The sequence below is a fragment of the Mustela erminea genome, chromosome 19, assembly GCF_009829155.1.
Source record: "Mustela erminea isolate mMusErm1 chromosome 19, mMusErm1.Pri, whole genome shotgun sequence".
NCBI classification, from domain to species: Eukaryota; Metazoa; Chordata; class Mammalia; order Carnivora; family Mustelidae; genus Mustela; species Mustela erminea.
The window spans coordinates 36,533,258-36,550,192 of record NC_045632.1 but is presented as its reverse complement, the minus strand read 5'-3'; positions in this window follow the sequence as shown (position 1 = coordinate 36,550,192).

Sequence of the window (16,935 nt, the reverse complement as noted above, 5' to 3'; positions counted from 1 at the left end):
AAGAATCAAAGGGAAAATGGTTGCCAGGGAGACAAGACACTCATGCCAACTCTGTTGCAGACTAATCATAAAATGTCTCCAGGGGGCATTTTAGAGCCACAAGCACAGACAGGAACAGAGCCAAGCCAGGGATCCAGATGTTGCCCTTGGAACCGGGCACCCATTTCAGGGGCTGGCATCTGCCTTCTGCCAAACAGAATGTGTGTGGCCACATCTGCTCACTGCAGAAAGTTAACACACACGAAAAACAGAGGAAAGGTTGCCATAAAATAACGATTTGGCTCTATGCATAGGGAAGACATTAAACATTAGGGAACGCCTCTATTAACCCTAAGCGCATTTCTGCATCGCTCTTTCCTAACTCGCAGCTCACCCATCTCCTTACCTCTCAGTGATTTCCATTCCGTTCACCTGAGAACAATCTTGTTTGCAAATAATACCTGAATAATTTACAATCTACCTAAGTGCCTATGACAGCAAAGGAGAAAGAAAGTTGGAACGGACTAGTTTTTCCAATTAGTTCAATAAAATACAGCTTTTACTTTGCAGCTCTTAAAGAAGACATGATATACATTTGTATCTGAGACTCTGTTATTAAATTACTATCTCCTATAAAAAGAGCCGATGACAACAAGGTATTTTCAAAGTGTTTATGTTCACTTTCATCTAGTCTCCCTTAGAATGATGAGGTTTTTGAGCAGTAAGCTATGCTATTTTAACATCTCGAGAACTTTTTTTATGGCCAGAGAAAAGTTCAATGAGGCATAATTTAAATGAGTGCCGTATCTGATTCTGTATATGCTTCTAGCATTTTCAGTTTACAAGACTTTTTTCACTTATTTTGTATGTTATTCCTAACCTACCTTTAGTAGTTGGTTAGAAGAGCTACTATTAATCTTGTTTTTCTGTTGTTGTTGTTGTTTTAGTTGAGGACACCGAGGCTGGAGAAGTTTAACGATTTTTTGAAAGTCAAAGCAACAATCTCTTCCTACGATCAGACTTATGATCAGACTTACTACATGTGAACTGCCGACCACAAATTTTTTGTTCTCTGCATTAAAAAGACCATCCTTAGGTTTTGAGGAAAAAATGATGGAAACGTACCTACACATGAACGGCAAAATTTTAGTTGGTCAGACTGAATTAGAACCTTCCTACCCATGTTAGTTTGCAGTGGCTGTGTAACAAATTACCATTAATTTAGGAGCTTAAAACAACACCCATTAGTTATCTCAGAGCTCCTGTGGGTCAGGAGTCTGGGCACAGCATAGCTGAGCTGGGCTCCCTCCTTAGAGCCTCAGTTGGCTCCTATCCGTCCCAAAGACCTTGAGCGTGAACTCCGTTCCAACCTCATGCAGGCTGTTGGTGGAATCCAGTTCTTCAGAGGTGGAAGTCAGATTCGAGGACTCCCTCTCCTTTCTGGCTGTCAACGGGGTGCCACCTTCACCTCTTTGAGGTTGACAGAGTCCTTCTCCCACGTCCCCCTCCATGTTCAAAGCAGCAGCTGGTCACACCCTCACACACTTCAAATTTCCTTGACTCCTCTTTTCCCTCCAGAGTCTGCCATTTAAAGGTCGCATGAGATTAGATCAGGCTCTACTGGATAACCTCCATATCTTAAGGTCAACTGACCCGAGGCTTTTAATTACAACAGCAAACTCTTTTCCCAGCAGTACTTAGATTGGGGTTTGATTGCATAACCAGAGCCCAAGAGTCTTGGCTGGGGAGGGACATCATCAGAATTCTGCAGAACACTCACTACTCCAAATGTCCTCAGACCAACGGCAACAGCATCACCTGGGAGCTTGTTAGAAATGCAGAATTTCAGGCCTCAACCCAGATCTTATGAAGCAGTAATTTATCAAGATCACTAGGAGATTCATATGCATATTAATAAGAAGCACTTGCTTAGACTATAGTTATTAGAGGGTTTTTTGTTGTTTTTTTTGTTTTGTTTTGTTTTTTGTAGGAGGCACTAAGTTGGCAGAAACAAGAAGCAGACCATTGAGTTCTTTATCCCATCTGGTGAGGGCTTCTTCTGTCCCATTCTGACATGGAGAAAGGGGGGTCAGATAAGGCCAAAGGCAACTTTATGGATCATGGCCTGAGAGTGTACACAGAGCTGTGTTTTGCTGAGCTGTGGAAGGAAAGGAGTTTTTCAGAGCATTTGCAATGGAGCTTTTGATGGTTTATGACTTCTTAGCCTTTAGCATTCTTAGTGGCACTTCTTTGCTGCTGAGAGTGGACGATCTTGAGAATATTATGGAATCTTTTAGTGTTTGTTTATGGTGCATGGCTGAAATGTTTGAAACTTTAAATGAAAATAGATCCCTCTGCAGAGCAGGGATAATAGTTAGAAGACAAAAATCAATTTTGTTTTAGATGGAGGGAATTATGCACCATCCGATTGCTACAATATGCTGCATTATTTAGAATGTATCTCATAGGGACCAGCTCTCCATGAGTGCATATTGATTTCATGTCCACTTAGCTATAGACAGGCTTGAGACCATAAGGAAGTCCAAATGCTGTTGGTCAAGGGTTTTAAACATATGCTCAGCTGCCTAGTGCTAATCAGCCTTACCTGGAGTGTGCTGAAACAACTAACAATACCTCCACTTGGTACCAGCATGCCCATGATGTGGCCATTTCTCAATCCTGAGTATAAGGCAGGATAACATAAACAGGGTATAATGAAAGAATGGTGGGATCAAAGTTCTACTGAAATTACTAGAGCCAATGAAAAAGTGAATAGCTCCTGGGGCGCCTGGGTGGCTCAGTGGCTTAAGGTCAGGTCATGATCTCAGGGTCCTGGGATCGAGTCCCTCATCGGGCTCTCTGCTCGGCAAGGAGCCTGCTTCCTCCTCTCTGTCTCTCTGCCTGCCCCTCTGCCTCCTTATTATCTCTCTCTCTGTCAAATAAATAAATAAATAATCTTAAAAAAAAAAAAAAAAAGAGAGCGTGTTCAGGTCAAGAAGTGTTTGAATTTAGGATTCGAATGTACGTGTGTTTCGGGTAGAGCAACAGAGGGAGGCACTGAAAGCAAGAAGAAGCCACAGAACCTTTTTAACAGTTTAGAGCCAGAAATACCTAGAATACATTTTGAAGAAGGGATATGACTCACCTAATATATGCTATAAATGCTTCTTTATTGAATTATATTAAAACTGCACCATTATCCCTGGTATATGGTAGCAGTACATTGGTGTGGATGAGTTGTATCAACTGTATAGGTCAGTGAGCAGATGAAACACCTGTTTTATAATGAGGGCAATGAGGGAAAAAAATAACAAAAATAAAATACTGTATTATAATGTCTGCAAAATTACTTTATAGAGTCTAATATTGTGTAAACACTCTGGTCGTTGTCTCAGGATTGTTCCTCCATCCTGCAGGATAGAGCAAGCAGTATTAATTATCCACATCTTACAGATGCAAAAGTGGAGGTAAAATGACTTGCTTAGGCGTTTAGAACAAGGAAATGTTAGAAACTCAAGACCGCCATTTCTGCTATATCAAAGACCTCACACAAATGAAATTCTCCGCTCCATGTTTTCCTGGCTATTATTTTCTGGTTAATTTTCAAACTTTCAAACCTCGAGATGAGAATTAGTAAATGTGGAGCTGGGGTGCCTGGGCGGTTGAGTCAGTTAAGTGTCTGCTTTTGGCTCAGGTCATGGTCCCCAGGTCCTGGGATCCAGCCCTGCATCAGGCTTCCTGCCCAGTGGGGAGCCTGCTTCTCCCTCTCCCTCTGTCACTTCCCCTGCTTATGCACGCCCTCGCACTCTCTCTCTCTCTCTCTCAAAAAAACAACTTAAAAAAAAAAAAAAAAAGAACGAAAAGAAAAATAATTAATAAATGTGGAGCACAGAGCGCAGTGTGTGTTCCCAGAAATCATTTGACGGATGTAAGGTTCGTTTTCTTCTTCCTTCTGAGGGGCTGCATTGCCACCACTTTTTTTTTTTTTTTTGCCACCACTTTTTGAATAAACTCTCAACTTGCTAAGCTGTGATACCATCAACATCTGGGCTCTATGCCTAGCCCACTGACCAGCTCCCTTCACGCTGGATCTGCAAATCAATCACTCTTCAGAAATACCTCCATGAGTCTTTTGTTGGAAAATCTAGTGAGCTTATTAATAATAATAACTAATGTTTATGAGAATATAATGTGTAGTAACCTCTGGGCTATCCATCTTGCATATATTATCTTAATTAATATTAAAAACCATCCTTATGGACTGCGCACTCTTATCACCCCTCCCTTTAGGTAAGCGTCAAAGCCAGAGTGACAAGGTTAAATTTATTTACACAATATAAACAGGCAGGGTCCAGATTCATACCAGTCTATTTGCAGTACACATGCTCTTAACCCCTAAGCTTATGCTGCCTCCTGCAGCAAGCTGATGGCCAAAAAGGTAGAAATAAATATTTATTGGATATGCAGAGTAGACATAACACAGGTGAGGAGTTGTAAACTTTGTCTTTTCTGATTTGCAATCTGGGTCAGGGAACACAAGAAGTACATCCACTGAAAATGAAACTTTTTGTAATTTGGATAAACTACAGAACATTTCCCAAATAAAACTATTTTCTTTTTTTTCCCTTTTCTGTTCCTTCCTACCTTTCTCCCTTCCATCTGCCCATCCATCCTTCCTTCCTTCCTTCCTTTTAATTTAAAATTAGAAGCTGAGAATCAATTGCTTTGCTTTCCTTGGCTAGAGTCATTTTAGAGAACAGGCATCATCATCTCCATCAGCAGCAGCAAATATGATCATTAGGCTGTAAATTGCCCTTACATTCATGGTCATTTCCTAGTGCAGTTGGATTTAAACTTGGTTATTACATTACAAAATGGAATGTGTTAAGTTTGCTCAAGTTCAGCGCTGGAGTTTACATCAGAGTGCTGTGATTATACAGTATTTGGACTAAAGCTAAAATTGACATTTTCTTATCATGTATAAAGATTAGATTAAACTATTTCCCAAAATAAACAAAGACTAAGAAAGTCCCAATCAGCTTAAAGGTCGAGAATAGACCTGTGATGTCACATGCAAAACTTACTATATGTGCAGCAGCTCTAATGTCTAACTCCGAGCCACAGCACATACTGCCCAGTGATTGGTTTTGGTGCCAAAATCTGTTGGCCCCAAATATTAGAAATGTTCACAGCTGGTAGGTACTCAACAATACAGACCTGAGAGTTGTTTAAGGTGGATATAAGGAAGTGACTTCTTGCTGTAGCAATTATCCAGTCCTGTTTTGCTATTTCTTTCTTCTGTCAATTTTGACTTTTATATGTAAATTTAATATTCCATCAATTACCAAAAAAAAAATTCCATCAATTACAATGTCACTTCCATAATGGCATGATGTGGTATAGCAGTGTAGTGGTTTTCACAGGCTTGTTCAAATGCAGATTCCTGGGTCATCCCATTCCCGCCTGCCACCAGAGACTCTAGTTGTGGAGATAAGGCCCAGCCAAGGATGTCCCGTGAATGGAACTCCCTAAATACCCGCAAATGCATTCTGAGCCAGGAGTCTAGACCCACCGGTGAATCTGCTATAGCTGATCCATGAACAATATTTTGAGAAACACATGTCAGGAAAGAACAATGGCTTTGCAGTCAAAATGACTATGGTCTGAATTCAGATTCTGCCAATCAAGGACTCCAAGAATTAGAGAAAGACTCTTAATCCCTGACAGCCTCCATTTCTTCACAATAGAGATAGGAATATTTACCTGCCAGGGCATCTGGGTAGCTCAGTTTGTTAAGCGTCTGCCTTTGGCTCACATCATGATCCCAGCGTCCTGGGATCAAACCCCGCATTGGGCTTCCTGCTCGGCAGGCCTGCTTCTGCCTCTCTTGCTCTCCCTGCTTATGTTCTCGCTCTCTCGCTCTTTTTGTCAAATAAATAAAGTCTTGAAAAAAAGAATATTTATCGGCCAGGATTGTTTTAAGGATGAAAGTGAATTCACATCCATCACCTTGTGTTGTGTTTATGTGTAGTAAATACTCAATAAGACAGTTTATTTCAAATGTCAGGTTAAAAAAGTAAAAAGATGAGGATGGTGACCAAAAAGGCCAAATTCTACAGTGCATAGTAACATACTCTCCCATCTGGAAAAAAAAGAAAACAACCCATCTCTACTGACCATCTTCCCAATCCAAACACACACGCATGTACATAAACACACATTTAAACTATGTTTTAACTTCTAACAGACCATGGATTCCTCACTCTGTTAGAAATAAAGACACCATTCTAACAAGTTCAAATTCCATAAACATCCGCACAGTATTAGTTGAAATGTAGTGTTCATTGACTGAGAAACCCAACCATGCTTATGGATTATTAGATCCCTCTTCTAATTGAACATCCAACTCTAAACGATCCACTTGCACCCATCCTACCCTTGAGAAAGGGGTCTGTGTCTCAGAGGCTGTGAATCTTATAACTGAAACTATACCTTAAAAAAATTAAATACAGGTTTTGAAAAAGAAACTAAAAGACTACTCTTCCTCTTTATGATTTTTATAAAATGAGAGTTAATTACCATGACTAATTCACTTCATTGATTTAATTTAATACAACAAATATTAAGAGTTGACTATTTGCCAAAATCAATGCTGGTGGCCCATATGTACCTAAGGGAATAAAAAAATATGGTCCCATTCTCTTCAAAATCTGACTACAAGGGGATGCTACATGAAGCATATTTTAACATATATACAATTTTTTTTTTTTTAATGAAAGGAAACCTCATTTAAAATGGAGTTGAGCATCCCTGAAGAGGGGTGGGCTCTCAGGCACTACCACTGGTGGTAGGAAGCAAACCTCCCTTCCCCCAACATGAGGAAGCTTGCTTTACATACCCCAGTGGAAGGAAGGATTTTCCTATGCAACAGAAACAGCCCTGCCCATCTTCTCCCTTTCCCCTACAGAAGAAAGCCCCTCTCTTCTGTTCTCTGGACTTGCTATGTTCACCATAGGTTGCCTGTCCTGAATTGCAATTCCTCTGCTCTTCCCAAATAAACTCATTTTGCTGATAAAATAACTGGCTCTTTTGTTCTTTTAATGTCAACATTCCATAATTAAATATATTCACCAAGATTGTGGCAAAGTAATGCAGGATTTCAGGGGTAGATAAAACAAGAAGAACACACATACTTTGGGAATACTGAAAGCAGGACCTTTCATGAAATGATAAGTTGAAAAAGAGTTAGGGATCCCCTAAGAGTTTTGTTTTTTTGGAAAGTCAATTTCATAGTAACCACTGAAATCTTTTCCTGCCAAGAGAATGACAAAGACAATGTATGCCATGCAAATATTTCTGGTTTTGTTTTTAATCTCAGATTTATAGTCCCAACGTTATAAGCAAGGTAGAGGAAATGGGGGAAAAAAAGAATGTTTATTTCTCTTGTTTTTTTTTTTCCCCCTAAAAAACAAACAAATAAAATGGAGATATTTTAAAAAGTGATTTCTCTGCTTAATAAGAAAATGAGATCTAGGGTGTTATGCAGGCATATACATAGAGTGAAGGCAGTCTAAAACCTCATCATCATATTCAATTTAATTAAAGTTATTTAATAACATGAATGGCATACCCTAATGGAGGACAATCAGAGAAATTTTAGAAAGTAGTCTAGTATCATATGAGCTCTTTTCTTCCAGTTCAACCTAAGACCTTTGCAGGCTGATGCTGTTGCATATCTATGACAAATTTCTGACATTTCAGACCGCAGAGTATAATTCACCCTGTTATCTTTTGCTTTTTGTCAACTGAAGGTCTCATGTTTGAGGCTGAATATACACAAGTCTTAATTCATCTCAAGTATCTACAGAGCCTTAAGCTCCTATGGATGAAAAAAATTCTATCACCAAGCAACCCAGCCACCAAGGCTTGCTACTCGTCCTGCATCATTATTTACCCTCCATGCACAAGTGAGCGTGCACATATGCACACACTGCTACCATACCATCATTTGCAGCTTTTTGAATATGCCATGACCTTCCACATTCCTAAGATATTGGACATGGCCTTTCTTGCCATTTCTAGTCCTTATTGGCCCAGAGAACTCAGATGCAGATTCAAAACTCAGCTGAGGTCTCCATTTCTTTAGAAACCATCCCTTCTTTCCACCAGACTTTCACCCTCTGGGGGTTAGGAAAACACCCTCCTCTATGATAAGTCTGTACTCAAGTACATATTTCTTTTTTTTTCTTTTTAAAGATTTTATTTATTTATTTGTTAGAGAGAGAGAGAGAGCATGGGAGCACAGGCAGACAGAGTGGCAGGCAGAGGCAGAGGGAGAAGCCAGCTCCCTGCCGAGCAAGGAGCCCGATGTGGGACTCGATCCCAGGACCCTGGGATCATTAACTGAGCTAACGGCAGCTGTTTAACCAACTGAGCCACCCAGGCATCCCTTAAGTACATATTTCTATTGCTCCATTTAAGTATGTCACCGTCTTATCTATTCAGGTCTGGCTTCATGAGTACGTGACTAGTCACTTCACCCTCTCCAGAATGGTTTCTGCTTGGGGAATGATACTCTATAGTTGCTATCTTCAAATATTTAATTTTTTTTTCATCGAATTTGTCCACTGAATGATGGACATGGGCCTGGGGCTCGGAGCCTTGCTTCACTTGTGGTTCCACTGCTCATAACCTGAAAACAGATGATCAACTGTCCGTTCCCTTACTCCCTGGGCTCCCAGCCCAATTCAGCCTCCCCTTCTTACCCCAGCTCAAGTGTTGCTGCCTCTGTCTACTTCCTGCAGGTATGGGAAAATCCGGGTACACATACCCATAGCTTCTTGGAGAGGGACATGATGACAGCCATCCCACATTGACCTGAGAGCACCCCAGAGTTTCTGACTGGTGACTGGCCATGGGGAAGCTGCTACTTCCTGGAAATGTTTCAGTAACCCTTAACTGGGTACCAGGCTTAAAGACTGTTGGGGAGTTTGCCCACCTGCCATGGTTGAGGTGATGGGCTCATGAGAAAGAAGAGACGCTCAGGTCCAATTCCTACACTTCATCTTTGGCTAGGACACTGAGAATAGGTCTGGCAGCTCATGTAAGGGGCAACGTACCTGTGAGGGTCCTTTCTTGCTCCACGAGTTTCTCCTTGCTCTGAGCACTCCATCCTGTCTAGAGCTCTCCTCTTTTCCTCCTTCCAAACTTTCCGAGGCTGGCTTATGTTCCTCTCTTCTGGCAAGTTCTTTTTTTTTTTTTTTTTTTTTTAAAGATTTTATTTATTTATTTGACAGAGAGAAGTCACAAGTAGATGGAGAGGCAGGCAGAGAGAGAGAGAGGGAAGCAGGCTCCCTGCTGAGCAGAGAGCCCGATGCGGGGCTCGATCCCAGGACCCTGAGATCATGACCCGAGCCGAAGGCAGTGGCTTAACCCACTGAGCCACCCAGGCGCCCATCTTCTGGCAAGTTCAAAGCACCTTGAAGGATGTACCATGTATTAGGAGTACGTAATTTCAGCAATTCTGCATGAAGGTTACATGCTATGATATTTGCATTTAAAACTGTAACGTACAATATAAAGAGAAATGGTAAAATGCATGCTAATAACTGAGATTTTAGGGTTTTTTTTTTTTTTACTTAGAAAAGCATTTGCAAGCAAATTAAAAAACAAACAAACAGAACACCATGACAAGGCAAGGAGAGACCATGAAAAACAGAAAAAATCTTTGTGTGTGCCTTTAATCACAATTTTTTCCTGTTTTTTGAACAAAGGACCACACATTTTCACTTTTCACGAGTTCTTAAAGTTGGGGCACGTTTTGTGATCTTGCTATTCTGTATCTAATATAATAATATGATATTTACCAGGTGCTCAAAAATGATTTTTAAGATAATTTACATTAATTGAATTTGATTTATGTTATATGTGTGTGTATAAATACATAACAAATATATGCATGTATGTATATCTCTATAGTGGCTGAATATCTACATATTTATGCTTATACATTTATATAGTATAAATTAATACAAACATATGCCATAAATATATAATGATGTATGCAAAAGATAGGTATAAAATATTTAGAAAACTGATTTTCAAACATTTTGGTCTTTCAGGGATCATTCTATATTAAGAAACTACTGCTGCAGTCTCTCTGAATTTAAAAGGTCATTAATCCAAATGCTAATTTAATCAATATTATATTTTAAAAACTATAAAAAGTAAATTAATATCAGGTAAGCAGATTCATTGCACTATAAGCTTTCAGAATGTGCCTAGTGTCAGCACATTTCTATGAGAAATGACTCCTATTTATGCCAAACAGAACTCACTTATGAAAACTCACTTTCTTCATTGTTTATACTTTGATTCATTGTGAAAGCTAAGATAAATATGAATACTCTTACAATTTTGGGTTTGTCTACTTTCCAAGTGCTTATCATTTTTTTAACACCTGTGGCTAAATGTAGGCAAAACAGAATTTGGTGTAAGCAGATGTCTTTTAATATGAATTTTTCCAGAACATTAGGCTCTAAGTAGCTTATTTTTTCTGCAAGCAACACTTTCATTTATTTAAAAAGTAGGAAGTATGTTTAATGGTGCATGTGTACAGACACATAAACTTACACAAGTAGACACACATGTGTTGTAACTATCCACACAGATATACAAATTCACAGACAGACACACATACACAAAGGCACATATGTGCACAGAGGCACATGTATGTCTACATAGGCACATATACACGGGCACGCAAATACATATGGATTAAAAGATACACACAGATAGACATACACGCATGATGCACACATTGACAGAAACACACATGCAGACAGATACTATAGACAGACGTACACAGATCTATACATACAGACACAAGCTCACACTTACAGACACACACATAGATACACATCTATGTGTACATACACAGCTCATGTACACAAACTTATGCATATACCAATACACAGGAAGATATATACATACTCATGAACACATATAGACACAAACTCATGTATGTGTCTACACAGACACTTATATACACAAACACACCCACACATAGGAAAATCTTCTGCCATTTGTCTTTGTAATTGAACAGAAGTGTTTGGAATGAAAGGAGAAAAGCTGGACAGGATGCTTCATTAAAAAAGGAAACAAAGGAAAAAGAAAAAAATATGAAATCATTATGAATACAAAAAAAATACTACCCCTTCCTCTCTGATAAATAAGTAACTTTACTTAAGCATTTAATAAATGTTATCTGAGCACCTATGTGGCAGGTCCTGTCTAAATGCCATAGTTCACACGAAGCATGCAACATATTGACACAGATGAGTATATGAGTCTTTGTTTCATTTCCTTAATACATTGCCAATTTATTGCAGAATTGCAGGAATACCATGATGTGTTTGTAGGATTGCAAAATTTGCCATCCCAAAACGTGTCCCTGGGGCATGTGGATTATTTAAGGCTGATTTTTTTTTAAGAAACAGGAGGCTCAGGGATAATCTTTGGTCCTTCTCTTAATTGCCTAAAAGAATATAGATTGAGGACCTGCCCTAAGAAAGGGAGCTATCACCAAAGGTAACTACATTTAATATGAACTACATGAGCACAATCTGTTTGTTAAAATTCCTCTCCATGTCCCATTGTTTCTGTATGACCCGATGAACATTTGTTTACCAAATATTTACTCTTTCTCCTCTTCCTGGGAATTGTCTTCCTTCTTTTGAAGTCCCAGACTGCTAATCACTTTTCTGTAACTCAGGACAACAGCATATAAGCTTCGTCTGCCTGGCTGCCTGTGAGTCTCAAATTCTTATGGAGCGCCGGTCTGTAGGTAGTTAAATTTGATTTCCTCCTGTTAATCTCTTTCATGCCAACTTAATCCTTAGACCAACCGAAGGAATCTTGAAGGGTAGAGTAACATTTCTTCCTTCCCAACATGTCTTTATCATTCAGAGGAGGTAATTGATGTTAAAGAAGACAAGATATGCCCATAAGGCCTCTTTCTCCACCTCAGTCTTTTTCTCCAACTGTGTCAAAAGACACAGTATCTTGAGAAACTGCAAAACACCTCTTCTCCCAATCTGACTGCTCTCTCTTTATATTCCCTCCTGCCATGCCATTTGAATTGGTTTCTGGCCTTGGTTTGGGCAGGTATCTGTATTTATGTTCCTTTTTATTTTCTTGTGTTTTGTTCCTGGTGTAATATTCAAAAGGAGAAGTATAATATGTTGGTAGCTGTATAGAGATGTCAAAGTCACAATGTAGCATTAAACAAGAGGATACAGATACAGATCACTATAGTACTCTAATGAGGAGGACAGGTGAAAAAGCACAACAGAGTTCACTGCTATCCATTGGCTCTTCCTTCTTCCCCTGCTTTACAGAGTATGGGACCTGAGTTCTACAGAAGGCTAGATGATAGATTCTGCTACTCAAGAATGTAAACTCCAGTTCTCTAACCACCAAGCTGCACACACTCATCACTCCTCACTTGAACATGGGGACAATGATTAACTTCTTAGTGGAGTTGCTATAAGACGACATTGATCTGGAGGTATATGTTGGATCAAATAGGATTTTTACTATAAAACTTTACAACAGTATCTGGCATTTGAAGCTCTAAACAAAGTTAAAAAAAACTTTAATAAAATGACTAATATTTTCCCTATAAACCATAGGGTTTATAAATTCTTCTAGAATATTCTTTTGTTATCTAGCTTTTAAGGTTAAAAAAAAAATCTAGGAGTATAGTACTTCTTTTTCATCTCTTTTCTTACAGGAAGTTTTGCCACTGTGTTTACACATCACACACACACACACACACACACAAATATACCTCATTTTACTTTTCAGTATCAATAGGATTTTCATTCAATGTTGGGTTTGGCCATCAAACCCTGAGACAGTGAATGAAAAGATTATCCCAGACACCTTAGCAGGAAAAAGGAGAGGCCTAGGGACTGGATTCTCTGGTGGCAAAAGGCCCTAGGGACTGGATTCTCTGGTGGCAAAAGGCCCTGTGCCAAGCTTTGTCTACACTTTTACTGGGGTCTTAGCAATACATCGAACACAAGTGCAAAGTAAGGAGGAAACGGTAACTTTAATGGTCAGGACAATAATATATGGGGCAGCGTATGATAAGGGCGAGAAGTCAAGGAGTCGTGAAGTACGTGACTACCACAGGTGCCTGTTTTTCTTCCAAACCTAAACATTTACTCCCTAGAACCTTGAGCCACAGTAAGAACCTGGCCAGGCACTTCTCCTTTGCTTTTCAGTTAGCCTCATCTAGGGAGGCATCTACAAGTCAGATTTTGTCTGTGGAGGCACTGGGAATTCCCACAATTCAACAGAAAGGGAGCAGAACTGGCCACCCCAAACTATGCTTTTTGGCATAATGATTATGTTAGGCTGGTTATTTTTAAGAAACAGCAGACAACAGGGAAAGCTCTGAAAACAAGGTAGAAGTTACCGTTTGATGAGAGACATTTACATTTTCAAGTAAATCTCCATTTGTCAGAGGCTCCCTCTTTGTGTCAGGAAGAGGAAGATGACTGTATCTCTAAAAACCGTTATCAATAGAGAAGGCAGTGACTTAAACCTGCATAACAAGCATACCTTTCCTTACTGTGCTTTTTCTTCCATAACTGGCTTCCCTGTCCCACATGGTCTTCTATCTTTAGGCAGAGGAATATTTAAGGTGATGGCTTGGACCACTGGGGGAGTTACTTAGTTTTCTTGGGTTTCTTCCAGGTACCCAGGATGCATACATGTTACCGAACTTTGGTTTGTTGTTTTCATGTTAGTCCATCTTTTATTACAGGGAAGACTTAGCCAAGAATCTGGAAGGGTAAAGGGAAAATTATTTTTTCTCCCCCACACAACCGATATTAATCAAGTGCTGACAGGGTTCCAGACACTTACCTTCTGAGGTTGTCCTGTCTATTAAATGAGAAAAGACATATGCATTTTTATGCTGACCTAACAGGTGGAACACTGAAGTGCAGAGAAATTCTTTTGTGGTATCTCTCTCCTACCTATTCAGGCTAATCTCCTTTGATCATAATTCATCCTCAATCCTGTTTCTTGCCCCAACTCCCCCCACCCCCCACACTCACACCATTTCCACCTGCACTTCTGACCTACTCATATAGTCTCTAGTGAGAATGTGAGAAATCGTAAATGACTCTGCTCTGTCTTACGTTTCCTGCAGCTTGAAATTTTCCCACTAATTAAGTCTTCATGCCTCAGCCGAAAGGCCTGAAATGCTTCCACTTCTGTGAAAGTCTCTCTGACTAATACAGGCAAGTTTGGCTTCGGCTTCTCCATCTCCTGATGATACTCTTCCTTATTATAATTCTGCCTATTATTCAAATTTCTCTTCTTACAGAAATTATAACCATTATCATCCTCCCCTTTAGACTAAACATCTTGAAATCAAGGACGTATCATGATATGCCCTTGATTCGTATTATAAATGAATAAAAGGTATACCCAGGGTCACAGGAGTATAAGTAAAGTTTACAGTTTTTGTTGCTGTTGTTGTTTTAATTAACATATCACAGTGACCCTGGTAATGCATTCTTATGTTGGTTTCTTCCTTTTCAACTGTTGTTTTCTCTCTATTAAAGGGATCTGCTGTTAGGAGAAGAAAGGGCCCCTCGTCTCATAATAATTCTCCACATGCTGGAGGAGCTTGTGATAAGGTCCTGGATCGCATGAAATGTTGTTGACCTTTACTGACTCTATTCTGAACATCCACAGGAATTGTCTATAGAATTAGAGCAACTCAAAATAGAATTCTGTTCATTTAGTTCCAACATACATTTTGAGAGGTTAGTAGTAACAGTATTTAATTTGTCATTTTCTTGCTTTCCTCCCTAAATAATGATTGCTTACTTGTGTAGTGCATAAATAAATAGAATTATTAGAGGATAAAATGATGTCTCTTTCTAGTTCTTGCCTAAACCCTAATAAAACCTGAACTACAGCTTTAAATTTAATCTATCGTTTTGATATCCTTAGGAGACATAAAGAGAATCACTGATAAACTCACAATGATTTTTTATTCAGTGCTGATACCTTAATAACTATATATTCAGGTAAATCAGGTTATACCTGACCAAGGTAAACTTACGACCCAAGATGGGTCAATAACTTGCCCCTAGCTGCAGGAATTGGTCAAACTATTGCCATGAAGCTCTAGTTAGAGGAATCATGCCCCATTCTCCCTAAGGTAGAAAAGGCTCTCTATCATAGGCCAAAATGCTCCCCTCTCTGTATTTGCTTTAGAGAGAGAGTGACGCCAAAAACTGGGGAAGAGTGTGAGGAGAAAAGAGAAAGAGAAATAGGAGAATGACAAAGTTGTTGTTTTGGAATGCCTAATGTCCCATCCTTGCCCTTTCTTAGGCAATGCTAAAATAAACAATACAATTCCCCTTTTCGGTCATCATGTCAGAAACCAAATTCCATCTAGCACTTCACTGGGCAGAATGTGGTCTTTGGGCCAGGAAGACTGACATCACTTGGGAGCTCTCTCAGGAATAGAGCCTCTGCTCTCAGGCTCCACTTCAAACTTGCTAAACCATAACCTGCATTTAAAAGAAAATCCCTGGGGTGCCTGGGTGGCTCAGGGGGTTAAACCTCTGTCTTCTGCTCAGGTCATGATCTCAGGATCCTGAGATCAAGCCCCACATCAGGCTCTCTGAGCCCACTTCCTCCTCTCTCTCTGCCTGCCTACTTATGATCTCTCTCAATCCTCGTCAAATAAATAAATAAAACTTAAAAAAAAAAAAAAAGAAAAAAAAAGAAAAAAAGAAAAGAAAATCCCCAGGAGTTGTATGTGCACAGCAAAGACTGAGAAACAATGATAGAACTGTTTTGTATGTTCAATTCACACGGGCCTTTTTTCAAACTTCCACAACCAGTTCCAACCACAGGGCTTTTGCAAATACTGTTTTCCCTGCATTGAAAACACTTCTCTGCTCCTTTTTTCCTGGTTAACTTATCTTTAAACTTTAGGTCTCATTCAAGTGTCATTTTGCCCAGGCATCTCTCTCAACAGGTTAAAGTCCCCGTTATAGGTGTTCGTATTATGGGAACCATTCGATAAATGTGATGTGTATTATGCTTCATGATTCTTTTTTTGTTTTGTTTTTAAGAATTTTTATTTATTTTTTTGACAGAGAGAGACACAGACAGACAGAGAGGAAACACAAGCAGAGGGAGTGGGAGAGAGAGAAGCAGGGTTCCCGTTGAGCAGGGATCCTGATGTGGGGCTCGATCCCAGGACCCTGGGATCATGACCTGAGCCAAAGGCAGAGGCTTAATGCCTGAGCCACCCAGGTGTCCCAAACTTCATGATTCTGAGGGGGAGAATATGCCACCCCAAAATAGACCATTGTGGTGTATTGATTATTCTGGCTTAAAGTTACTTAAGTAAAACATCGCTTCTCAGCGTTTTGGCTAAGATCAAGTGTAAAGTTACTTAAGAAACAGCCAATACAAGAAATACACTCTGACCCTTCTTTGACCAGCTGAGAGCAGAAAATAAATACAGGACCCTCCCTGTATGCAGAGGAGGAGAGACATCCTTACCACCAGAGTAGGGACCTCAGGAGCAAGAACACACTTGGTTACAGCTTCACCAATTTACTACCCCAAGCCCAAAGCTTTCCGTCCTTTCAACTCTTCACAGATTTTGGTTGTTGTTGTTTCTTTGCCTAAAAGGTATAAAAGCTGCCTGCACTGGTGACTTCTCTGAGTTGCATATCTTTATAAGCTCCCCTATATATAAAATTAAATTTTTTTTTCCTTTTAATCTGTCTTATGCAAATTTAATTATTAGACCAGCCAAAAAATGTAAAAGGGAAGGGAAGAAAGAGAAAGTTTTCCTCCCTTATAATTCATTGATAACAATGGATTTTTTTTTCCCCTTACCATTGT